The following is a 26,914-nucleotide window of genomic DNA, read 5'->3' as shown; positions in this document are numbered from 1 at the left end:
ACTGATGAGCTCTGTTCTGCTTGGCCAGGTCTTCTGCATTGGCTCACCCTGTGCACCAGCTTCCAGGAGTGTCTACACATTCAGCTTTGGACTGGAGTGGCATCCTTGATCTTTTTTGTTTCTGAGGCTTCTGGCTTCTTGGACCGAGCAGCCCCTGTCTCATCAGCACATAGATGACCTTGTGGGCTGTCCTGCCCCTATCCTGCAAACTCATCTAGTAAACCCCCATGAGCCAGCTTTGATTTAGAATGCAGAAGTTCAAAAGCAAGGTGATATTATGTATATAATGGTTCCACTGGCTTTTGGCAAAGTGACCGCCTCCACAGCTGCTCTTCAAGGAGTGGGTGACAGTTTGAACCTTCAGAGTTGTGGAAATTACAAGACAGGCACGGCAAGCCTCTGGAGTAGTGGCTGGCATGCAGTGATCACGCTACAATGTGTATTCTTATTATTGAGCAATCAAAATCATGCATCATAGATACAAAGTAGAAACTCTTTCATCTTTTATTACACATAAACAGACCCTACATAGTGAAACAAGCTGGATCATGAATAAGAAAAATGTTTGATGAAAGCAAAGTTTATAGGAAAGTATTAAAACAACGCACTAAAAAATCAGGGGAAAATGTAGCTAAAGTTTCACCAAACAAGAGTCTACCATTCTGAAATACCCTCAAGAGTCCCTGGAAAATCAAGACTAGTTGGACTGAGATCTAGCTCAGCAGCATAACCCCTGCCTGGCAAGCAGGAGGTCATGAGTTCAATCCCCGGTACCAAAAAAAAAAAAAAAAAAAAAAGAATCCAGACCAGTTAACAAGGCCACATGGTCTCTGAACAACCCAACCATTCTAGTGTGGCAGAATATCATGAGGTCTCCCTAGAGCTCAGCTGATCCTCAGTGACATGTGCCATATCCATGACAGTAATGAAACCAGCCTGGCTTGTCTGTTCTGAAGCAACTGGACAGAAACTAAATGCTGGAATTTCTTACAACCCAAAACACAGAAGAGAAATGTACATCAAGATATAAATTCTGTGTTTAGCTTCTGTGACAGTTGATCCTGAAGTGTCAGAGTCATAGGATTGAGAAATCCCTAGCAGAGTAGCAGAGAGGTAGCTCTACTCCTGGGTGAGCACACAGGGTGACCTTGGGGACTGTGTATGGTCCTCGCTTGCTTCTCTGGAGTGCTCCCCTACTCCAATTCCTGGCCACCCTGAGCTAAGCAGATTGCTCCACCATGCCCTTCTGACATGATGCTCTTGCCTGGGAAACACTTACCATGGACTGGATCCCCCAAACCATGAGCCAATTAAACCTCTTCTCCCTAAGTTGTAGGTGTTAGGTGTTTTGTCCCACTGAATGGAAAGTAACTAATACAACATCCTCAGGACTTCGTGCAGAGAAGCTAAGCAGGGGTGGCCACCACTATGAGGGAGAGGAGCTCACTGTGTTCCAGTACCCTGCTCAGGCCTACATCTCTCCAGTGAAGCAGGGAATCCTAGAGTGGTCTAGGAGGTGAGAAGAGGGTGATCCCCAGGATGAAAAGTCTAGGTGTAGGCTCCAGAAGAAATTCGGTGACAGAAGCGAGATGCTACTGAAGTGTACACTGTAGCACAGCTGTGTTAATCCAGGACTGATAAACTGTGGACCTGGGATCTGTGTTTAAAATATAAACCTGGTTTTGCAAATAAATTTTTATTTTAAAATGAAAACAGAATTTCTGAACAAAATTATAGGAGATTATCCATGGTTAATATACTATACATGGTTATCTTCAAAATAGTTTGCAGATGATTTTAACTAGAGAATAAAATGGCCACATGATGGCAGTAAAAGGTAAGAGATCAGGCCTCAACACTTTTTTTTTTTTTTTAAACACCTAAGTGTAAAGCGCACCAAAACTTCAATGAACAGTGCCTGTACACCATTCTTTTTTATTATTATTATTATTATTATTATTATTATTATTACTATTATTATTTAAAGAGAAAGAAACAAAAAATCATACAGAAAGAAAAGGGTAGAAATAATACAGAATTACAGAAAAATAAACAGTAAGAAATCACTAGTTGATAAGTTACACATTGTCATCTTAGAAATAGTTGTTCAGGTTACAAAATTAAAGCATACAAAGTGACATTTAAATAGTGACACTGCCAACAGTTCAATTCTATGATCCAACAAAAACTTAGTAATATGGTTATCAGTCCTACACACCTGTTTTTTATCTTAAAGATGGTAAGATTAAACATATCAAAACAGAACAAAACAGTTCAAAAAGAAACAATTTAAAGAAATACAGATTTCAAAGCAAGTCCACTGGAGATCTTCACTGTCTATCTTATTGTCTTTAGTTTTCTTCCAAATAGTTGTCCCCATCTTTGTACACATTGAACACATACTGCATATTATAGAACTAATCAAATCATTACAGGATGATGAAGGCTTTGTAGATCTGACATTGGGGAAGTCAATAATGACTACCATAATGTCTCTCATTCTCTTTATAGTAGCTGTCCTTATCTTTACATATGCTGAAATTGAACATAAGAGACTAGACTAATATCACTCTGAACAGTGAATAATAGTATTGCTAGATTTTATTTCATAATGTTACAGAATTAGCATTGGGTTTCTTAGTGTCTCTTCTTTTTCAGAGTATCTGTTCACTACATCTTGCATTATATAATCTGTTCCCATAAATAGTTTAAAAATTTCTTCCCATGTGTGAATTTCTATGTGTATATCTATCCTCTCTGTATTATAAGAAAAAACAGATCATAACAAGACAATAAAACAAATTCCTAGAAAAACATGCAATGAAAAAGACACATAAGACCACAATATTAGGTGATCTACCATAGTTACTATGCTTTCCCTTGTTATTTTCAATAGACTTGTCCATATCATCAGGCTTAATATAGTTAAGCATAGTATTACACAGCTATTTTTATAAAAACACAACTTTGAAAACATTGTAGGACTTGAGAGTGGTTAATAATCAAAACCGATATGGATATATTTTACATCTTGTCATCTTCAGAGTAGTTGCCTCTACTTTTAGACTTGATACTATCAAGCATACCAAATTTGAACAAAATCACCAAGGCAAAACTGCAGTCTAATGAATCAGATTCAAATAAGATCAGTCATAGTAAGACAATGTAAGTAATACAGGGTTTCAGTTTAAGCTACTAGGAAATTAAGGATAGTTATCATGGTATAACCTGCTATTTTGGGGTTAGATGTCTGTGCCCTCAAATCTGATATGAGTGGACAGACTGGAACAAAATAAAATCAAACTAAACAGAACAAAAAGACTACTGTGACTTTTAAATCCTGAGACACTATTAACAATGTTCTCTGCCTTCCTTTTTTAGGCTATTTTTCAACTTTCCCCTTCTCAGGATGCTTTGTATGTTTTGGTTCTCACTAGCCCCTTTAGTTTTTAGATTAGGGGGCCAGCCTGTTGTCTATCTGAGTGTTGCTGAACATTTCTACCCCTGAGCTTGATCTTGAGCTATACTCCTTTACTCACTAAAGTCAGAGGGTTCCTTCCTTCCAGCTGTGTAGTTCTACACTGCCCAAAAGAGTCATAGCTTTCCAATCTACCTGCAGCTGCTGGATGAGTTGTCCCTATTTCTCTCTGGTTTCCTGTCACATGTAGCTTTGCTTTCTCATCTTTGACTTTCAGTTTATTAATCCTCCTTCCGGTTGAGTGTATTTCCCGTTAGGGCATCTCAATGGAGCCTGCCTTCTAATCTACTCTGCCTGTTTTTTTTTTTTTTAATTTTAGTGTGTCAAGGTTATCTGCATTAAAGATTATAGCTTACTGTCTCTGCTTCATGTCTGCTACTCCACTTTACTGCTATAATTTGTCCATCTTACTCCCTCATTCCACTGTCTGCCCCTTTCATTGATGCCTCTCTGCCACTGTTGCTGGAATCCTGGTATCCCTTCCTCTCTCTTTCTGGAATGTCCTTTAGCACTCTCTGTAGGGTTGGGTTGGTGCCATGAACTCCCAGAGTTCCTCCTTGTCTTGGAAACATCTTATTTCTCCTTTAATTTTGAGAGAGAGTTTTCTGGGTACATCAGTCTTGGTAGCAAATTATTTTCTTTCAGGGCTTGAACTATTTCCCCTCAGGCTCTTCTCAATTTGAGAGTTTGTGCTGATAAGTTTATTGTTATTTTGATAATCTTCCCATTGTAGGTAATCTGCTTCTTTTCTCTGGCTGCTATAGTATTCTGTTCTTTTGGTGGATTTCTGGAATCTTCATTATTATGTGTCTGGAGTAGATCTGTTTTGGTTGTAGGTGGCTGGAGTTCTATATGCCTCACTTATCTGGATATCATTTCTTTTTCCTATGCTTGGGAAGTATTCCTTTATTATATCTGTGAATATTCTTTGTAGTTCATTTTGGTTACTCCTGCTTCTTCACTCACATGCTTTATTCTTAAGTTATGTGTTCTTTTGTCATCTTCTAGCTTTTGAATTGTTTCTTTCTGGTTCCTCATTATTTTTAAGAGATCTTTTCTTTCACAATCATATATCATAAATCTCTCTTCAAGTTTCAAAAGGCTAACTTTAGTTTCTGTCAAGGCATTTTGCCACTTTTCAGTGGAGTTTTTAGTTTCCTGGTAATCTCTTTGGGTCTGTTTCATGTATTCTAGGTTATGTTTAAATTCTTCATCAGAGGTTTCTCTTTCTTTTCTGATTTCCTTTGTTCTTCCATCTGTGTTCTCTTGGGAGGGGCTTATCATTTCTTTAATCTTTTTATATCTTGCCTTACTTGAGTCAGAAGTACAGTTTTAAGTTCCTCTATGTGGTCATGAAGGTATTTCTTTATGTCCACTGATGCTGTGTCTAGTGTTAGATGATTACTGCACTGGTTCTCTTCTTTATTTACTTCTCCTGGGCTTATTTTCCAAGGTTCGGCAGCTGGAGTTTTGCTGTGTTTTGTTTTTTTTTTTCTATCTCTTGTCATGTTTCTGGTTTCTTTCAGACTGGTGTGTCCTGGGGGTCTATGGCCCTCTCCATATTGCTTGGGGTCTTTCCGAAGCATGGGGTTTTGCTGCCCTCCCCAATTTGCTGTTATCTGAGGTACATGCAGGGATGCAGGAATGGTGCAGGCTAGCCTCGAGCCTCTGTGCCAGTCAGTCTACAAGTTAAGCTGTACATTGTGGATGTCACAGAGTCATGACAATTTTGTACCTGCTTACTGGGTGCCAACCAGAGGGGTAGCTCAGCCCTAGCAGACCCTGCCAGTTCTCTCTGTGCCAGGGGTGGCTGACTGATGTCACTACAGTGCTGGGCTCTGCCCAACTCCAAGCTGCCCTCCACCAGACCTCTGTGTACCAGGGGTGACTATCTGATGTCACCGTGGCACCAGGCTCTGCCCAATTCCAAGATGTCCTCCAGCCAGCAACAGCAGCCACGGGACCCAATCCCTAGCACTCACCGGGAATGGATGCAGATCTTCCTCTTGGGTCCACTGCACACTGTACCAAGTATCTTCACTGCTTTCCCAGCACAGCGCGGATCGGTCAGAAAACTGCGTGGTGTCCAGCTTTGGAGCCCACAAGCTTCTTGCAGTCTCCCCTGGCACAGCCAGGTGGCTCTGGCTGCTTCATGGAGCCCCAGGTCCCAATTTCCAGCAGTGGCCGAGAGCCAATACAGCTTTTCCCCTTGGATCCACTGCTCACTGTGCCTCATTAAGGATCCAGGATTTCCTGACTCCCATCATTGGCAGCCACGGTCTCAGTGTGACCTTGGATCCTCCGAGTACACCTAGTACAGCACGGAACAGGTCTCAGTGAGCACATGGGGCTTCAGCTCTCCACCCGTGCTTTTCCTTCCTCTTCCTAGTTTTATTTTTCCCTTCGGTTACCACCTTGGTTAATAAGAATCGTTATCCATTCGTCTGGCCCTCTCCATGTTGTCATAGTCTAGCATCTGATCTGATTTCTCCACAGAGGGTCTCCATCCAGCCCCCTGGAAGCCGCCATTTTTTTCTCCTGTACACCATGCTTAAAACCACATACACACAAATAAACAAAAAATCCTAAACTGTAGTTCTTTAACCAAAATTGGCTTCTCAGGGAAAATAATGTCCAACTGATAACTGTGACATTGATGCTACCCTATAACTCTGTATTCAGGTTTGAGCCCATGTTCTTACAAATTGTTATAAGCTCAAAAACCCAAAATGTGCTGTACTTACTGTGCCTTTATAACTTGTTCTCTTTCTGTAAAACTTGTATAATTGCCAGTTAAATTGCAATTTTGTAGCATACCCACCATGTAACCCCCTCTCAGCCTCTCTGGTTCCTGTAACTGCTTGTTCTGCCTCCCTGATTCCTATAAAACTAAACCAAAGTACCTTTTTTGGAGACAAACTGATCCTAAGACCCTGACCCTTCTCCTTGCAGCTTGTTGCTTTATAAACTCCCTGCAGCCCCAGCGCCTGCACTTCTCTGTCTGCTTTCTGGGGCAGTGTCACCGCTCAGCTCAGCTAATAAAGCACTTCCTTTTAATTTTTTGGAGTCCATCGTTTTTTGACCATCACGCAAATAAATTCTAAGTTATATTTTAAAGAAAATTTTAAACAGCACAAGACAAGCTTCCCACCAGATATGGTGGCACTTGGTTGTAACCTCAGCACTTGGGAGGGTGAAGCAGGAGGATTGCAATTTCAAGGCCAGCACTGGCTGCAATTTCAAGGCCAGCCTGGAATACACAGTGCACTCCTGTCGCAGAAGGAAAGAGAGAGAAGAGACAAGGAAAAGGTAGGAGGAAAAAAGAAGGGAGGAAAGGAGGAAGGAAGGAAGACAGGAAAAGCGGGAGCAAGGGGACCTCAGCCTTTCCCAGGTTGTTGGATTTTAGGCCCAGACCCTCTTAGAGCTCTTTCCAGCCTCCAGGGCACATGCAACATTCCCGTGTCTAGGCTTCCTGCCTGTCCTGCCTCTGAGCCATGGCTGGTGAATCCCACAGGCCTCAGGCTTCAACCTCTAGGGCCTCTGGCCTTGGGCTGAGCTTCACACTCCCCTGGGTCCTGGTCCCCACTCTCCATAGCCCTGCAGGGATAGAAACTGTGGGGCCCTGCTCACCTCAAGGAGGGACCTTGTGGCACCTCCCCTGGGGCACGGGTCAGAGATTCCCGCCCTGCAGTGCACAGGCAAGGACAGTGGAGGACCAGTGGCGGGAGAGTGGGGCAGGAGGGGGGAGCAGAGGAGGAAGGCAGGGCAGAGGAAGAGAGCAGAAGGTGGGGGGGGGGGGGAGAAGTAGGAGGGTAGGGAGGGCCCCTGCAGTTTCACCAGGGTAGGGAGGGGCCCTGCAGTTTCGCCCTGCGCTGCGTGCACCTCCCTGCAGGCCCAACCTCCTCTGCGGGACATGCAGCATGCAGCATGCAGGGTGCTAAGGCCTAGGCATGCGCGCACCGAGCCGAGCTGAGCCCACAGTGAGAGAGCTGTGCCTGCCAGGCTTTGAGGTTAAGCCCCTGAAAACTGAGGCCTCTGCTCTCCCGTTCCATAAGTCCTCCAGCACAGGAAGGAAGTCAAAGCCAGAAGTCAGTCACACCTAGTCCTCCGCCCCGAGAGTCAGCGCAGGTCTGCGCGGCCGGGCTGGCAGTAGAGGGGACTCAGGTGTCGCCGCAGTGGTCTGCACGCAGAACAATGTCTTCGAGGCCGAGGGGCAGCCGCGGCCAGCTGGGCTCTCGTACACCCAGCTCGTTGCTGCCCACGGCTCCGTGAGCCTCACCCATTGCATGGCCCCTCTCTAAACACCCCCCCCCCACCCCACCCCCCACCCCCAGGAGCTGGCCCTCCTCGAGTGCAGGGCGGCGGACAGGCGGGTGAAGTGAGCAGAGACAGAGAAAGCTGCGCACAGGCAGGTCAGCACTATGCATGCAACTAAAAACCAAGTCAGGGCAGGGCGGTTCAGTGGGCAGTGCTTGCCTGCCATGCGAGGCCTGGTATCAGTCCCTGCTCTGTACACAAAACTGAACCTGAATTCTATTTTAAACGAAAACCAGGAAAATTCAAACTCACCACGTTAATTTAATGTGAAAATCAGAACTGCTCCGCGGTGTTGAAGTAGCCGGGCACCCCGCCCCCCACCCCCACCCTGTCCGAGTAGGGTACACGCTGGACTTCAGCGGGGGACGCACCTCTCGTGCTGGGGGCTCAGCTCGGCCATCCGACTGACTCCCTGCTGTCCAAACCGTCACCCCTGCCAAGAGGAGCGCCACCTCAGCGGCCTTCACTTGCAGTGGGGCTGCTGTGCTCTCCTCTGGGCGGCATAGCTGTGACACCGCAGGTTGGTGCCTGCATAATTAATTAAAAACATGACAGAAAAGCAGGCAAAGGAATTGAGAAGAGGACCTGAGGCCTGTCAAACACCCTCGTGCTAATTACTTTAAAACTGAAATACAACAAGAGTCTAATTGTTTAGATTTGTCTTTAAATATGTCATTTAAGTTAATTTTTAATTCACACAAAAAGCTTTAAAACCATGCATATAAGTAGGGTGTGTACATCACTTCCAGTTCCGGGAGGTCCCCAAGGAGGAGACAGACGGGCTCCCCGTGCCTGGGCAGGTTCCGGGCGGCCTAGAGGAGAGGCCTGGCAGGAGGCACAGGCAGGCTCACCAGGGCAGGGGGCAGGAGCAGACCACAGAGGTGCTGATCCCCAGGGCAGGGTGCGCTGGTGTACAGGGACAGGCCTTCCCCTGGGCCAGGTCCCTGCTGAGCAGGCCGCTCTGGACAGCCCGCCTGCAAAGGGCTCCCTGTGTGGGGCCCTTCAGCTTTCTTTTTATTTTTTTTTAATTAAAAAAATTAAAAGAAAGAAGGAGATTAAGATAAAAGAGGACATAACAACATAGTAACACAGGTCCGAACAGAACAATTTAAACAACATAGTATTGGGGCTGGGGATTTAGCTCAGTGGCATAAGCGCCTGCCTTATGCCACTGAACGATCCCTGGTACCGATAAAAACGAAAAAGACCAAAAAAAAAAAAAAAAACAAAAACAAAAACCAACATAGTGTTTCACCATAAGATAACAGTAGCTACGATAGTGTCTCTTTCCTTGAAATATTTGAGTACAACTTCATATATTAGCATCAAACACAACATGACAGTGTAAAACTATTCCAGAGAATGAAAGTATTACAGGGTATTTAGAACCAACTAACAGAAAACGAACAATGGTTTCTATATTATCTCCTTGTCTATAAAAAATTTGTTTATACTATCACATATAATAAAATCCAATAAGGTACAACCTGTTTAGACCAATGGAGACAGAAGAACAAAAGCTTGATGAGACTTCAAAACAAGGTGATATTAACTCAGCACTAGCTATTATATTGTCTTGTTTTATTGTCTGTGATGGTAAGAACAGTTATTTTGAAGGTACTTCAGCTTTCAAAGGCTCTGCAGGCACCCATGGCGTTCTGCTAAATCCTTTGTCTCGGTGGCTTTGGTCTCCAGGGGGCCAAGGTGGTGGGCCCTGAGCTAGTCCACCCTGTGCTGCCAGCTTTCAGGCAGACCCTGTCTGAGTGATAAGAAGGCCTGAGCGGGCAGAGCAGGACAGGCCCAGGCCTCTGAGGAAGAGGCGGATTGGTGAGGGCCCAGCCGCATCCTGCTTGCATCACACTGGGCACTGGAGGCCCAGGTGTCACTGGTTGCTGTTCTGTGTTGTTTGGTTTTTGTCTGTTTTTGTCTTTCAAGCCCCTGACTGACTCAGAAAAAAACATAGCCCACACTTTTCCGGAGCACCAGGCTAAGTTCGCCTGGGGTAGTCTCTGTCTCGTTTTGATACCTAAAATATTATGTAATAAACTCGAAAGCCTGCACAGAGCCTCAGCTATGGTTGCTTTTAGTTGCTGGCTTTGGTCCCTGAGTTCAGAGGTCACCTGTGTAGATAACACCACCGACTCCTGGGTCCCCATGGCAACAACCACTCACACTGCTATCCAGACCCCTGGAGGCGGTTTCATAATTATGGATTATGGCTGCCGGCTGGGCTGGCTGAGGCCACCATTTTCTAAGCACCTCTGAGTCAGTGACATATCTCACCTTTCCTCCTCCCACCTGCTGCTATCCCAGGAGAGACCTTGCTGCGCGTCCTATGGATACCCAAGGCCTGTGCCACCTGAGGCCTGTGCCTCCTGAGGCAGGCGGAGAACTCGCTGGGCTGCACACCTGGATGGTTTATGCATGAACTCAGTGTTTCAGGGATGGAAAGACCAGGCCTGCGCGGTGCCATAAGCAGGCCTGGCCTGCGTACCCCACAATATTCATCCCTGCAGAAACACTCGAAACCTAGCTTTGTGTCACAGGCTGTGCTCACCATCTACATTCACCCTGCTGCTCGGCAGCACCTGAGCTCTCTGATCCCCTCTGGCTGGCACCCCTCCCAGCTCCCTGGAGGCCCACGCTCTCAGCTCTTTACACCACAGGCTAGTGAGCTCACTCTCTGCTCCTCTGCTTGGGCCTGGGGGCTCATTTCACCAAACGCAACCATCCCCAGCTCCACCGCTACCATCACAGGCTGAGTCTCACCTTCTGTCTGCGTAGCATCCCACGGTGCGTGTGGCCCACAGTTTCCTCATCTATCCAGAGCTGGCAGACACTCGCTTCTGCACTGTGGTTCTCTTTACAGGGCTGCACTGATCGCAGTATGACATCTCCTCCACGCAGCTTTTCCATTCCCTTTGCAGCTGTCCCCAGGGCTGTACACCAGGCCACTCCTGGGTAGTTCTGCTTTGAATCTGGTAAGGAACATGTGCCCTGCTTCCCACAGTGGCTGTTCTAACTTAGACGCCCCTGGCAGAGCAGCCCTCTCCTCTCTGCCTCTGCATGAATACTCCGTATCTCTGGTCTCTCTCTTTCTTAGAGAAAGGTGATGTCTCACTGTGGTTTGAATTTACATTTCTCTGATAAGTATTGCCAAGCATTTTTTCATATACCTGTTGGCTTTTGTATTTCTTCTTTTGAGAAATGTCTATCTAGTTAAGTTATTTGGGATTTTTCTGTTGAGATTTGAAGCTTGCGTGGTAACGTTCACGTTAACCCTTGTCGTGTGTATGGTTTGCAAACACTTTCTCCCACACTGTAGTCTTTGCACGCTGTTGTTTCTTTGGCTGGGCAGTTTTTTAGTTTGATGATGTGATCCCATTTGTCCATTTGATTTTGTTTCCTGAACTTTTAAATCTTACCCAAGATAATCTTTGCCTGTTCTAATGCCCTAAAGCTTTTCTCCTGGATTTTCATCCAATAGTTTCATTGTCTCAGGTACTACCTCTAAGTCTTTAACCCATTTAGGGCTGACTGTTGTAGCTGAGGAGAGATGGCATCTAGGGTCATCCTTCCTAACGGGGATAGCCAGTCTTCCCAGCGCCGTTTAATGAAACAATCACACGTTCTCCTCCTCTGCTGGAATTCTGTTGGCTGCAGATATGAGTTTGCTTCCAGCTCTCTCTCTCTTTCCTCCATCAACCTACCCATCTACTTTTATGACAACACTGAGCCGTCTGGACTGTTCCAGCATCGCAGGATATTTTGAAGTTCAGTAGCATGTGATGCTATCTGCTTGGTTCTTTGGCTCAAGATGACTGTTATGGATTAAGAACTGGTGGTCAACTTAACGCCAGCCGGATTACATCAGCATGGCACTGAGTGAAGATGCTCCACCTGAGGAAAGTTGGCAGGATAAATAGGTGGAGAAGAAGGGAGGTGTTGGGGGTTGAGGCATAAAGGAGGCATTGCGGGTTCTCTTACGAGTTGCTGTCTGAGCTGTTGGTTCTCCTGGAGAAGCTTTGGTCTTCACATCAAGCATTGCTTTCTGGCTCTGGAAGGAAAGACATGTACTGCTTGGTCTCCAGGATGAACTCGTCACGCTGCTTCCTGGCACCTACCCGACTGTGCTTGTCAGAGGAGGAGCTCGGGGCCTCCGTGTCGCTGAGGACAGCTGTGGTGCCTTTCAGGACAGCCCCGCTCTTTGTTGTGAGTGTGACTTCTCAGCTCAAGCATAGAACCCTCATCCCACTAGCAGAGCTCCTTCATCCTGCTGGCATAGACTTTCTGGCTTCCACTGCTGACCCTTGGGTCTTCCCAGCACGGATCCGTAAAAGAGACTGGCGTGAATCCTTCTTCTATGCTCTGGACCTCCAGTTGGACTTGTGCGAGGCATTGTCCTGAGCTCTGGATTTTTATCTGGACTCATGTGGGACATTGCTGTGGGGTTTAGGCTCTTGACTAAATAATCTATGTCTTTGGTGTTGCAGATAGATTTCCTGCATTTTCCTGTGTTAACTCCCGGTGACCATTATAAACTCCATGTCCTAATCCTAATTGTTCTCTGTGTACAACCCCTGACTGCAACAATGACTTTGCCTGTTAGAGTTGTTTGAGTCCATACAAACATTAAGGTTAGATTTCCTACTTCTGTGAAGAATGTCATTGGGATCCTAAGAGGAATTGCACTGAATCTGTGGATTATTTTGGGTAGTGCTGTATCTGGGTATTTCCCAAAGCCTCATGCACTAAAAGCAGGGCTTGAGGGGGGTGACTGAATTTTGGGATCACAATAGCTAAATGTGCATTTAGGAGGTGCAGTTAGAAGAGGCAAGTCATGGGGCACAACCTGGAAGGCACCTCTCCCTCTTCTGTCCTGGCTTCTCTCTGCTTCCCGGCCGCCGTGATGTGAGCAGCTCCCCTATACCAGGCCCTCCACAATGCCACCAGTCCTGGAAGACTGAAACTCCTAACGTGTGGGCCAACACAAACCTCTCCTTCCTCAGCTTGTGAGTGTCGAGTATCATGACTCAGGGACAAAGAAAAATACGTTAGGTTTTTGTCACTATCACAAAATACCTGTGCATTATTTTGGGCAGTTATATTAACTTTCTGTCTCAAAATATCTGAGATAAACAAGTGAATGGGAAGAATAATTCTCTGGGCTCAGAGTTTCAGAGATTTCAGACCATGGGCCCTTGGCTCACCATTTCAGGCCTTGGTGAAGCACGCATCACAGCAGGTAATGCACAGAGCAAGGTGCTCACCGCATAGCGGCCAAGAAGCAAGAAGACGGAGGAATAGGAGAGGCAAGGTCCCGTGTACCCACGGGGCACACTTTCTAGTGCCTGTTTCCTCCAGCCGGGCTCCACCTGCTAACAACTCTACCACCTCCCCGGAGCACCACGCACAGGACAAAGCCCTCAGACAAGAGCTTGGCTGTGAGGACGTTAGGGGTCCATACTGCAGCAGGTGGGCTGGACATTTCAACAACATGATTCCCTGCCCATGAACAAAGGACAGCCCTCCTGGTGCGTGCAGGTGCACGTGTGTGTGGTAGTGCATGAAGCCTTTTCAGTGTATTGCTTCAGTGTTTTCTAGTTTTCATTGTTGAGATCTTTTGCCTTTTTGATTAAATTTATTCCCAGGCATTTTATTTTTTGTAGTTATTGTAATGGCATCACTTTCTTGATTTCTATTTCAAAGTGTATGCTCTTGGTGTATACAATCCTACATTCATTTCTTAGTTCTAATTTTTTGGAAGGGGGTTTTTTGGTCTTGGGGTTTTCTACAATAAATTGAATAAAAATGCTGAACGGAAGTACCTTTGTCTTTTCCCAGATCTTGTAGAGAAACTGTCTAGCTTTCCATATACAGCATAATATCGGCTGTTGGCTTGTTGTATATGGCCTTTGTCATGTTAAGGTGTGGGCTCTCTAACAAGCTCTAAGCTTGTTTATCATGAAGGTTTATTGAATGTCATTGAATGTCTTTTCTGCATCTGTTGATCATATTGTTTTTCTCCTCCATTTTTTGTGGGGTACCACCTTGCAAATACAGATTTGCATGCATTGAGCTATTCTTGCATACCTGGGATGAATCACACTTGTTAATGGTAAATAATCTATGTAATGTGTTGTTGAATTTGGCTTGCTAGGTGTGTACTCAGGATTTTTGCAACTATTTTCATCAAGGATATTGGCCTGCAATTTTTTTTTCTTTCTTTTTAATGTGCTTGTCTGATTTGATAACAAGATAACATTAGCTTTATAGGCTGTGGCCGCCCCTGGAGAAGAACCACCAGCATCTCCTGAGATCCCCGCCATGTTGGAACTTAGGATGCTGGGAAACCAAGGAACCAGCCTGCCTCCCTGCTAAGCAATAGTGAACCTACTGGTGCATGGCCTAGAGTCAAACATCCCACTTCCCCTATCCCCCTTTCCTGTGTCCCTGCCGTGAGCAAAAGGGAACCAGAAATCTGAGCATTTCCTGGGAGGTTGACCATAGCAAATAAGGGGGAATTCCTTCTACTATCTCTTTGAAGGCAAGTATTTTTATTACTGTTTTGTGCTATTCTGATTACTGGTAATGCTCTATTCAATATTGTGTTTTGGTAAGTTCTATAATGTTCTGTACTTCATTTTATTTTGCTATACATGATTGAAAGAACAACTATTGCGATGATAATGAGATATACTGTGAAACCTATTACTGTTATCCCGGTAACCTGCTGGGAAGTTCTGTACCAATTTCACTACACTGTCTCAGCTGGCTTTATTCTGTCTTGTTCTGTTGCATTTTACTACCTTAAAAAAAATTAGCTTTGTAGAATGTGCTTGAGAAAACTCTCCTGTTTAGTTTTTTGGAATTTAAGGAAATCTAGGATTCGTTCTTTAAAAATTTGGTAGATATCAGCAGTGAAGATGTTTGATCCAGGCTTTTCTTTGGGGAGAGACTTCATTCTGTCTTTCTGTCTTCAGTCCATCTTCAGTTTATCTCTTTATTTGTTTTCATGCTTCATGATTCAGTTTTGGTGAGGTGTGTCTCCAGAAATGTGTTCATTTTTTCTAGGTTTTCAAATTTATTGATGTGTAGTTGTTCGTAACACTCCTTAATTTTTGCTTTTCTCTGGTGTCAATTGTCTTCCTTTTAAACTCTTTGATTTAAGTCTTGTGTCTCTCATAGTCTAACTAAGATTCTGCCAATTTTATCTTTTCAAAGGTCCCGGTCTTTCTTACTTCTCCCCTCTGAGGGGTGGTGGAGGGACCTGCTGTCCGGTGTGGCTCCAGATGTCAAGGCTACGCTAGTGGTCCAGGAGTTGGAGCCCCACCCAGCCCAGCCCTGGGGCTGAGGCCTGGCTGAATTCCCTCTTCTCTACTGATCAGGAGACGCCCATCTCTAGGCCTGCTTAGGGCTCTGGAGGCCACCAGGCCGTGCTGTCCTCCCTGCCTTCTTCCAGACCTGTTCTTGTCATTGTACTAAGCTGGGATCTAGGACCGCTTCCCTGGCTGTTTGCTCTTTAGAAAATCATCTGTCATGTGACAAGCTGCTCAGCTGCTGTCAATAGGACTGCAGTTACTGGAGGGCCACAGCCACTGACTTGTGACCTCCTACTTTTTAATCTAATGCAGATGATTAAGGATTCCTCAGATGTCTTGAGACCCACCCAGTAAAGATGGCTCCCAAATTCCATCCTCTGCGACCACTTCTCCACCAGTGAAAGGACCAACACTTACTTGCTCATGATGTAGATTTCAGCACAAACATCTGTCCTAAACTGTTCCCTAAATCTTCTAAAGTTCCACGGGGTCTCCCCATTCCCTTTCTAACTCCCTGGCCATCATACTTAGTGATTCGTCTGAGATCTTGCACATGTGGATGGATTTACTGTCCATGGATTTACTGTTGATTCCATTTGGGTCACAGGGAGTTTCTGCCTGGCCTGCAGCAGGTTTTGTCCCAGCACCATCCTGGAGGGCAGCAGCAAATCTTCCTGTCCTGATTCCATTCAGATCCCTAAGGGGTCCAGAGAGCCAGCATCACACTGATGAAAGGAAGCCCTCTCTGATGTCCATGTGCCCACTACTCCTCCGTGTGATGGTCTGGGAAACTGTCAATGCTGAGCTGAGTACTCACAGGTATTGGCTTGGGCCTTGGACAAGCAGGCTCCAAATGGGACTGGCAGGTGAGGTCCTTGTTGCAGCCAGCACCTTGAGGGAGAGAAAGAAAGTCCAGGAGCCCCTGGTGACGCTGTCAATGATCTACTGGGAAGAGAGAGGAGAGGCCCAGGAAAGGCCATGAAGCAGCCAGTTTCCAGAAGCTGAGCCAAACCAACCCCAAGCCAACCTGAGTCAGTAGTGGAACAGCAGGGAGGAGGGTGCCTTGCACCCTGTGGTGCTACCTGTGCCCACCATCAGTGAGCTGTTCCCTGCCGGGTTCTCCCAAGGTGACACCCAAGGGCCCACCAGGTCCTCGACTTGCTTTTGCTGGGTAAAGCACCTGCAGGAAAATCTCCAAATTGGGGAGAGTCCCACCAGCTCTGGCTCAGTCCATGGTTGTGAAGGGTTCTGGGTAGGGGTGTGGACCAGTCATGGTGGAGGGTACCCGCTCACTTCACAGCACCAGGAAGCAGAAAGAAAGGGCCAGGACCCCCATTACCCACTTCCCTCCCTGCCCCAACAGCCCCTGTCAGGGACAGGGCCTTTAGTACCCCAGGCAGACAGATGCCCCACCACATAGCTCAGTTCCAAATGTCTGTCAGTGCAGAGATTACTCACAGGAGCCCTGGTGCTCTGGCTCTCCAGCCCTGGCCTCAGCTAACGTGCAGACCCAGCTTTATCAGCAGTGTCTCTGCTGTGGGCTAGGTGTAGCCCCAAGTTCACTGTTAGAAACCGAAACGCAGAATTCCTGTGCTCGTGGCCCTTGGTTTGGGGCCCTGAGGTAGTGGTAAGGACCTGACAGGGTCATAGGTTGGCCCCAGGCAGCACTGGTGACTCTAAGGGACAGGTGGAGGTCCAGGCTGCACACTTGCTCGGTGTGACCTTACAAGGCACCCTCTGTCACTGTATGCAGAAGGCCTCCGTGTGGGTTCCCAGGCTCCAGAACTACGAACCAAGTGATCCTCTTTCTTCCTCAACGTCCTGGTCTCCAGTACTTCATTGTAGCAACAGAACGTGGAATGAACACTTACAAAGTACACAGTGAGCATCAAAAGCAACTTCAGAGCTCAGTCACAACTGAGAGATCTGTACGGAGAGGAGGAGAAGAGTTTCCTCACTCTGATTTGACAGTGGAGGAAGAGTTCTTGTTCATCCCCTCCCCCAGCACGAGTTGCCTTCAGGTCACAGCCAGGGCCTCCACCCTGCAGCCCCTTCCACTGCTCTCCTAAGTGTGCTCACACAGGGCTGGGGACATCCTGGCCATCTCTAGAAAGGCTGAAAAAGGGCAATGGACATTTCTCCCAGTAGTTGCACTGAGGAAGCCATCCCAGGCTCAACCTGGTTCTGGGTGTAGGTCCAGCCTGACCCTGGTGTGGACCAACTCCACACCCAGATACCATTCCAGACAGCTTCCAGTGAGTGTGGGCTCTCAGCACAGGTGCAAAATGTGCATGCATTTGGGCTAAACACACAAACAACGAGGGTTGTTGAGTGAATAGTCAAGCGAACAGGCATGGGAACGCATATCCTGCATGCTTCTTTGGTGTTTATTTCTTGTCTATATCCTAAGAGGAAATAGCGCCAGGGCCACAGAAGAAAGAGCCACAGAAAAGACTGAGTGTTTTCACTGAGATCTCAGAGATGAAGCTGCTCAGCTGAACAGGAAGCTGACACTGAGGCTGCCTGCTGAGGATCTGTGCGTTGTCATGGTTACTGAAGCCACTGAGACAGCTCTGAAGTCAATGTGGGGGTGGAGGCTGTGACACAGAAAGAGAATTTGGTTTTTTTCAATAAGACAACAGCTTCCCGGCTTCTGTCCTGAGAGAGTTTAGTTTTCCCACAGTCCTCTCATTTGAAGGTAATGAGCAATGTGGGTTTTTATGTGACACCTTCTTACTATTAAACGTTAGTACAAAAAGAAATCTATGACACTTTTCAACCAAGTAAACAGCTACAAACAAGCTTTATCCACAGGCTACTGAATGTCAGCCTCTCCCCACCATGAGGCCTTGTGAAGACTCACATTATCAGGCCTCATAAACCCAGCATGAGAAAGACACCGGCATGCTGGATCAGACTTGTGCCTTCTCTGTGGCCCCTAACCTCAAATCTATGGCTGTGCCTGCGCATATCCTACCTAAGTTTAGGGCTGATCTTGTTTGAAAACATCATCCAAATGAACACTTCGATTTTCTGTTATATTCATCTCTCATTCCTGGGACAAAATACCCCACACCCAAAATGAAAGAAGAAAAGGTTTATTTAGCTCACTGTTTATGGAGGTTTCAGTCCATAATCAGCTGGCTCCAAGGCAGAATAGTGTGGCTAAGGGGCAGCCATTCACAGTAGCCTCAAGCAACAATAGCTAAAAGGGAAAAAAAGCATGCCTCCTTCCCTCTCTTATGTTATATGTGGGTTACCCACCCCTGGGCATGTGCAGCGCTCACACAGCCAATCCCAGTGCTTGACAATGAACCAATCACAAACACTAGACTCAGCCACCTCCATGACTGCATGAGGCTTGTCGAGGGACATCCAAACACAAACCACAACACATATTCACCTGGGGTAATATTTCCCCTTCATCACACCTTTGAACAGTCACTAAGTTTAGTCAGTGAGAGTTTTTACACACCTCTCTCGGTTACTTTTCTCACTGCTGAGACAAAATACTCAACATCCAAAGTTAAGAGGGAAAGGTTTATTTAGCTCACAGTTTGTAGAGGTTTCAGTCCATCATGGCTGACTCCAAGGCAAGACAGCTTTGTAGTTGACAAGAGTGCATGGTGGGTAGAAGACATCAAAACAAACAGGGAATTTAAACATCACTTTCTGCCCCTTTTATCTTATCAGGCTACTGAGATTAGAGTGGTGCCAAACCAATCAGGAGGCCAATGTAGTAATTACATACCCTTAATCCCAGGATCACACAGTCCAGATCCAGCTGTCTCTGAAAATGACCACATGGGGCCTTGGGGGACCTCTAGACATAAGCAATTACACTGTCCATCCGTGAGACCAGCCTATCTGGTTTGCAAGGACCTCGTGTTCACAAGCTGTGGGGTGTCTATACCATCAGTTGCCACTCCTGACTCAAAATGCACCAGTTTGGGGGAGAAAGTCATTATCTAGTCAAGACCTGATCCCGCAGTTTAAACACTTGACTGGCTCCTGAAATCCCACAAGGATGCACAGCCACAGAAGTGCTAGCTTCTGTGGAAAGTCAAAGTAGGACATGTCGTCACCATGGCTACCGCGTCCCTCAGGTAGGCTCCAACCAAAAAGATCAGCTCTGTGACCAGAGAAAGAGATGGCGGCCAACAACAGGTACAGCCTTTCAAAGGACAGGTCCCCATGGGAGCAAGCATTTAAGTGTTTCCCGGTGCTCATCTTTTCACAGTGACGGGTCTCCTTGCACTTGTTTGTCCCCCTCATTATTACTGTGCACATGGTGACACAGGTCAGGGGTTTCATCTTGGCAAAGTTGCACATAAGCAAAATAAATTCTGCTTTTCTTACTGAGCCGTAGGGAGCCCAGTTCTCCTACATGCTAAGCAGGTAATGTGCACTGCCTGATGCCCCTTTTGTCTGGACTGAGGTGAGATATAAGTGCTCATTACAAATGTGTCTGGGAGGTTCACCTATCTCATAGTGAAGACGAGAAGAATGAAGCTGAACTTGAGAGAAAATGGGATAAACATAGATGACCTGTCCACTGTCAGGTTGTCTAGTGTGACGCACACTGTGCCAAATGTCAGCAGGGACACAGACAAGGAACAGTGCCCGCCTCCATTGGGTCACTCAGAGCTCAGCAGCCCTGCAACACAGGAGAGGCTGTGCACTGACCGGTGCAGTGGTGACAGTCATGTCCACTGCTGGCCCCAGAGAGGCACAGCTGTAGGAGGCTTGGGGGCTGCAGAAGGGAGGCCCTGGGGGGCAGGCCGAGGGAAAAGACAATACTTAGGCCTTGCCAGTAAGAACAGGGCCATCACTGCTGCCAGAGCTCCTGAGCCCGCTGCAGAGACCGAGACAGAGGCGGGGAGGTTGTTTGGAGTCAGTTGTGGCAGAGCTTTTCATGCTGGATTAATTTTAAAGATGAGAAGCAGGCTGTGGTGCTTAGAGAAAAAGTGGATGCTTAGTTTGATCTTCAAAGCCTACCACACCCACAGAGAACCAGAGCCAGAATAGCAGAGAGCCAATTCCAGCCCAGAAGAGCATGCTGCACCCTCTTTAATGAAACAAACGCGTACTTTCAAAACTCCTGCAAACAGAGCAACTTCCTGGTCTTATCATCTCCAGTCATTTTGTGGGTAACAGAAGTGATAGTTCTAAACGGGAGCCCTCAATCACCTCTTCAGGGTCATGAGGCTCAAGAATTTTTCTTGCTTGATTCCGAGGCCTCTTGTGTTTGAAGATGCTTCCCCGAGTGTGGCTGAAGGACTGGAGACAGTGTTAAGACTTCCAAAAGTCATCCACAGCACTCCCTTGGGAAGGAGTTCATTCCAGCACCTGTCCACACCGTTGAGAACAGAACAGTGAAAACAGGAATCATGCAAGATAAGAAAGAGGGGGAACGCTGGAAACAACCCGAGGGGACACTGGAGAGACCGAGGCTAACCTGAAGTCCAAGGGAGGCGGGCAGCCCCTGCTCACAGTTGGAAGACACAGCCCAGCCTGGGGGAGTGGGGAAGCTTCTCAGAGCGGGCGCAGGCCTCACTGATACGGGAATCTTTCCTGCTGCTTCCCAGGAGGGCCATGGGCAGGGTAGCCACCATCCCCAGGAGACAAGCTCCCTCTCATGAAGGTGACAAGTCCCATCCCTAATACAGCATGGCTGATAAGTGGTTCACATGGAACTGGACCCAGAACACCTCGGCTCCAAAGCCCGTGTCTCCCTCAGGCTCAGGTACCCTTTAAAGAGGGAAATCGAGGCCAGCCAGGCAGGAGCAGCTAGGAATCGTGGTGGTCCAACATGGCGGACAGGGACTTACCCTGAGGAGGTGAGGTCTGAGAGCAGTCTGTTGTGCGGTGGACGATGTGGACTTGTGAATTAGCGCCCTGAGCAGTGTACATGCTGAGTGTGCATGTCCCATACAGGGATGTTGTGTGGGCACGAAATCCAGGAACCAATATTTCTCTACAGTTTTCTGTGTCCTCGAGCACAGGTCACTGGCTTGACTGACTACAGGAAGGGGCCAGCAAGACAGAAAAATAAGCCAAAGCGAGCAACATAACTTGCAGGAAAAGCTGTGGAATCATAAATAAGTGTGATGGTTACGTTTTTGTTATATTTCAACATAACGTGATTTTAAAAGGACTTACAAAGACTTCATGGTAAACAAACAAAAGGAATCTGGAATTTATATTTCTGGAGGCAGAAATATAAATAAAAACTAAGCCTGGCTCAGTGATGTGTACTGTGATCCCCACCACTTGGAAGGCTGAATCAGGAAGACTGCTTACATCTAGGAGCTCAGCAACACAGCAAGACCCTGCGTTCAACAGAGGAGGGGAACAGCAAGGGGCACACAGCAGCCCTGGGGTAAGGGCAGTTCAGAAGGTAAACGCCTGCTGGAAAGGGTTACAAACGTGCTGTGTGACTCTCAGAAGTTAGTACCCCTCCACCTAGAGTGTATCATCAGTTATGATACCAGTTATGATTCAGTAAGACAAAACGTATTCATTCATTCATTTATTTTTGAGACAGGTCTTAGTTATGTAGTGCAGGCTGGCCTTAAGCTCACTTTGCTGCACAAGCTGACCTCACATTCCAAGTGATCCTCCTGCTTCAATGTCTAGAGAGTTGGAATTACAGGTATGCACCACCACACCCAGAATTTGTTTGTTTTGTTTTGTTTTTCCAGCATTTGTCTTGATCTGGTTTGGTTTGGATTGGTTTGGTTTGGTTTAGTTTGGTTTGGGACAGGGCCTAGCTATGTAGTTTAGGTTGACCTTGAATTCGCTGTGTAGCCTAGCTGGCCTAGAAGTTGCTATCCTCCTCCTCGGCCTTCCTCTTCAGCCTCCCAAGGGGTTGTACCACAATACCTGGCCAGAAATTATTTCCTAGTCAAATGATTTTGTCTTGGCTGGCATATTAGCACATTTCTATAATTCCAACACTGGGAGGCTGATGCAGGAGGACTGCAGTTTGGAAGTCAGCCTGGGCTACATATTGAAACATCTCAAAACAAAATTAAAGCCAAAACCAAAACAAAAAAAATACAAGCTGTGACCAGACAGGTGTCTGTTTCCCGTCTCTGCTTTCTCTCTGCTGTAGATATAACTTGCTCACACACCAGGCAGAGTGCTCTGGACCTCCTGCGTGGACTGTCCCACTCTTGCGCCAGCCACCTGCCCCCGTCAGCTCTGACTCAGTCTTAGAAGAGTCGGGCTGTGGGTGAGTACGAGGCAGGTATCACCCAACTCTGAAGGGCTGGGCCACTGGAAGGTTGCAAAGTCACTCAGCCACGTGTATCTCCTGCTTTGACAGGGAAGGAAGGTGCGGGGGGCTGGGGAGGAGAAAAAGTGGGGGAACTTCCTCTGGCACAAGAACTGAGTAAGTGGAAGGACATAATCCCAGCCATCTGAGGGGCTTCCAGGAGGACACAAGTTCAAACATAAAGAGGGCTAGGATGTTACTCAATGGGAAAGGACCTCTGGGTTCAATCCCTTATACAGAGGGAGGGAGGGAGGGAGGGAGGGAGGGAGGAAGGAGGGAAGGAAGGGGCAGGGATATGATGGGAAGGGATGAGAAAGAAGAGGGGAGGGGAGGGAGAGGAGGACAGGAGAGGAGAAGAAAGGGAGAGAAAGAGAGTAGGAGGAGAGAATAGGAGGGAGGGAGGGAGGAGAAGTGCATCAGTCCTTCCTAGCAGTAAGCTGACCCTGGGCAAGGCATCTACAGACTTATGTCGACATCCCTGCTGTGGTGAGGCCGTGTGGTAAGCCATTCTACATGTCACATCTAGGTGGCGTCTGTAAAAAATCATTAGTATAATAAATGTGTTCTATCTGGTCTTTGAATTAAAAAATCTAAGAGTTGATTTGTCTGGTTGCTTGGCTGAGTTTACGTCCATCTATGATCAACTGTCATTTGTCAGCTGACTTGAGGAGACACTGTTAGCAGCCAGGAAAGTTCTGGGAGTGTGGGGATGAGGGGTGCATCTACTCCATGCTGATTCTGTTCATCCAGAGAAACCCAATATACCATGGGAGCAGGAAGCTGACAGGTGGCAGCCTGCATAAGCCTCCAGCTCTGTTCAATATCCGAAAGCCACCTCTGCGATTTAGGCTGGCACATTCATCTACCGCAGGTTCCCATCAGTGTGGCCACAGCAGAAAGTTCGCCCCGAGGAGCCTGCCAGACCCCTTCTCGGGATTGTAAGTGCAGTGCCCATGGTGCCCAGCCCCATGCCCAAATACCACTGCCCAGAGACACTGCAGGGACAGCAGTTTCACCCTCTGATGACATTGCACTGACAGAAGAGCTTGACGACTGGGAAACTCCAGCTGCTAGCAAGGGTGTGGAGCGATCGGGCCTGTCACAGAAGCTGGGAAAATACCCGGCAGAACAGAACTAGAGGAGACGGAGTATAATCCCTGTAACTCAGCACTTCTATCACTGAGTATAGATACAAAAGAAATGACGCTTGCTTCCATCGAAAGACACAGTTAAGAGCATCCAAGGTAGTCCTTTCCTAATAGCCAGAACCTCAAACAACCTAGAAGCCCCCTCAAAAGGATAACTGCAAATCTAGGCTGGTGGCTCATGAAGTTGAAGATTGAAGTCGAGGAAAAGGAGGTTGCTGTGGCCAGGATTCACAAGGGAAAAGATTTAACACAGGACACATAATTCGTAGGATTATTTTATAATATCCACCCAAGTAGTCAAGTAAAAGAGTGTGGGAGATCTGTCCTCACACTAGAGACCCAAAGAATCCAGGTGAGGGTTTGGATCTCAGCAATGTCCTCCATGAGTGCAGGATCTGGGCTGGGAAGGCCCAAAGGTCAGTGGTGAAAGCCAGAAAGTCTATGCTGGTGGGATGAAGGATCTGTGCAGCAGACTGAGAGATCTGCACTGGAGCCAGGAAGTGATGCCCAAGTAAGGACCAGAGCTCCCCCAAAGAGAACCGCAGGCATCCTGCATGACAGTGAGCGCTGAGCTCCTCCAGCGTTGAGAACAGCTGAGAACAGCCAGCCCAACCAGCTCCTCCAGGAGAACCAACACCACCGTCTTCCTCTCCAGTTCCCCCTTTCATGCTGTTGGCCACAATCCTCAGGGGGGCTTTCCACGCCCAGCACCCGATGATTCAGTTCAGCTAGGTGTTACAAACTGCTCATTAGTTAACCCACCACAGAGGTAGACAGGAGGGATATTTATGACAAAGAGAAAAATAGTTCTGATAGTCATGAAGGGACCCAAAAGTGGACTCCCAGAGGAAATCTTTATTTAGGAGTTTTATACCAAAAAAATCTTCAGGGCTCAGAGGACTCCAAGACAAACTAGATCAATCTTTAGGACTAAAATAAACTTACTGAACCACTTACTAGTGCAATTATTTAAATTCAGGTGGACCAAAAAGTGCATATATTTTATTTTTGTAAGGTAACAGAAAATATTAAAATGCCAGTTTTATCCTATTTATTGAATACAGGAATCAATTGGTTGAAATGACAGCCACACGAGTAACCCTCAGGAGAATCAATAGTTAAGTGAACACACTGCCCACGTGACCCTCGGGGTAAGCTGTAAGTAGGTTGAGAGGGAAGAGGCTTATGAGGAGTCAGGCAGGAAGCAAGGTGTGCATCCTCGTGGGCCTGGCGGCCTCTGTCCTATCCAAGGGTTCATTGAGACAAACAGAGAAGGAAAAGCATTTTCCAGACAGCTATCACAGTGGGCATCTGTCACCCTGCTTGTTACATCCTGGACCCCACGGCCCACCCAGCCCCTCTCAGCTCTTGACCACAGCTCCCACTTATCTGACCAAGGCCTGGGCATCCTGACACAGCCTTGGGCCCAGGGCCTCTTTCACTGCCTGCCCACTGTCTTCAGCCCAGTTTAGGCAAATTGTCCCTAATAGTGACACAGCAGGGGCACAGCATGAAAACAGCCTCACTCCTACCAGTTACAGGGGAACTCCCAACCGAGCCTGAGCTCCGGACCCCAGGGCCGCTTTTATAATGTGCAGAGTCTAATGCGTGGCAGGACCCCGGCACAAGCAGGAAGATGATCCTGTCCTGAGCAGCAGCGGTGTGGCCAGGACCCAGGGCGTGCCCTGGGCATGGGGCTGATGTCTGCCTCCCATCCGAGCCACACACAGGCTGCACGTGTGAAATGGATGGAGCAGTAGCTCAGGCTCTAGTGGAGACCTCGTGCCCTGGCAGGGAGCAGGTAAAGACATGAGGACAGCAGGACAGCCAGCCAGGCCAGGGACTCCGCTCACCTCTCGGTGCCCTAGTTCTGTGTGCTCTAGCTGAGCAGAGGAGCCGGCAGTTCACCGTCACTCTGCATGGGTGCCACATAGACGCGACACTCAGAAGAGGGTAAGCACGTTCAGTGTAGCGAGATCAAGTCTGGCTCTATATTTCCAGGAGATAACTCTGCCACAGTCTAAAAGCAATAAATACACTTAACTACATTTAAGGTGGAAATACCTCTTCTGGGGAGCAGGAATGTTCTGCCTTGAATGCTAGAAGATCATGACACATGCAGAAACGCGCTCTCTAAGTCAAGGAAGGGCGCACTGTTAGTGGTACCAACCCAGTCACCCGCACTCAGGGGTCAGGTATTAACCTTGGAACCAGACACAGGAAACAAGCTGTGAGAGGGCACTGAGGACTAAAGCCCATCACCTCCCGTATCACACCGCCCCGTTCAGCCCTACCACGGGCCTCAACATGAGTCAAGAGTTCACCAGCTGACCAAGCCATCAGGTGTCCAGGTTCCTGCAGCTCCACGGAGCTCAACCCTAGTGCAGTTCTCTTTACTTAACATACCTGAGCAATCTCTCCGTCTCTTTATCCCTAAAATTCTAGGGAATCTTAATGCAGGGAAAGGTATTCTGGTTTCTTTGCAATTTTAGAAGTGATTGTACTACAGGTTGAAATATAAGTATGCTATAAGCCATAAAAACGTATTCAAATCAAAGCAGGGCACTTAAGTCTCACACCATGAAGCAAACTGACAGGCCAGTGAGGAAAGCCCTGGTTCAGTGGATGTCAGCCAATGGACTTCATTCTCTTCTCTTTCAGTGAGGACAACCTCAGCCATTTCTACTCCCGTAAAGGACTCTGGGTGATGGGGAAAGTAACCACAATACACTGTGTACTGTGGAAACCCAGCAGAACAGGAAAATGTGGTGCACTGTGGTGCGGTGCAGAACGGGCCCCACTGTCCCGGCTGAGGCTGGCGGGGTTCAGCAGGGCAGTGAGGCTGTGGATGCCGAGCAGACTTCCCGAGGCTGCTCTCCTCTGTCTTCCTGTCTCGTCTGTCTTCTCTTCCCACCCTCAAAGACAGCTCCTGGCCCCCAGGAAGCTGTTGAAGGGAGTGGAGATGGACTCCAAGTGAAATTCTCCTCTGTCCCAGAGTCCCACAGGTGCCAGGAGGACTCAGCAGGGCTTCGTGCTTGCAGGATTGGGGTGGGGAGGTTGTTGAGCAGCAGCTTACAAAACCATGATGACAGCAGCCTCCACTGGAAGTGCCGCAGACAAGGGACAGAGAAGGTCACCTGCTCTCAGAAGAGCCCTCGGGACGCAGCTACGGTTTCTAAATTCCTCCTTCCTGGGGCTGACGGGAGCAGCCTTTCATCCGAACAGTGTTCCTCACACGTCCCAGGATTGCAGTCCCGCCCTGCCTCAGCCTTGCTAGGCATCTGCATCCCAAGAGAGGCGAGCGCTTGATAGTGCAAGGCAGAGTGCGCGTGCACGGGAGCGGACGGGCACAGGGCCAGGCTGAGCTGGT

General features: G+C 47.5%; 1 long non-coding RNA gene across 1 annotated transcript in view; it reads right to left on the bottom strand.

The window, feature by feature from the left end:
• Window positions 1-18,643: 18,643 nt before the first annotated feature.
• LOC111756277 (uncharacterized) overlaps window positions 18,644-26,914 on the bottom strand; it is a 56,325-nt gene continuing 48,054 nt past the window's right edge. Inside the window, exons 4-5 of the long non-coding RNA XR_010051380.1 lie at window positions 20,949-21,139; window positions 18,644-20,466 (exon numbers count right to left, since the gene is read on the bottom strand). This is a non-coding gene — a long non-coding RNA (uncharacterized LOC111756277). The remainder of the gene's footprint in view (window positions 20,467-20,948; window positions 21,140-26,914) is intronic.

This window comes from Cavia porcellus, unplaced genomic scaffold, assembly GCF_034190915.1.
Source record: "Cavia porcellus strain 051 isolate PalLab524CR breed Dunkin Hartley unplaced genomic scaffold, mCavPor4.1 scaffold_14, whole genome shotgun sequence".
NCBI classification, from domain to species: Eukaryota; Metazoa; Chordata; class Mammalia; order Rodentia; family Caviidae; genus Cavia; species Cavia porcellus.
The sequence above is the reverse complement of the archived record's forward strand: the minus strand, read 5'-3'. Positions and strand labels throughout refer to the sequence as shown.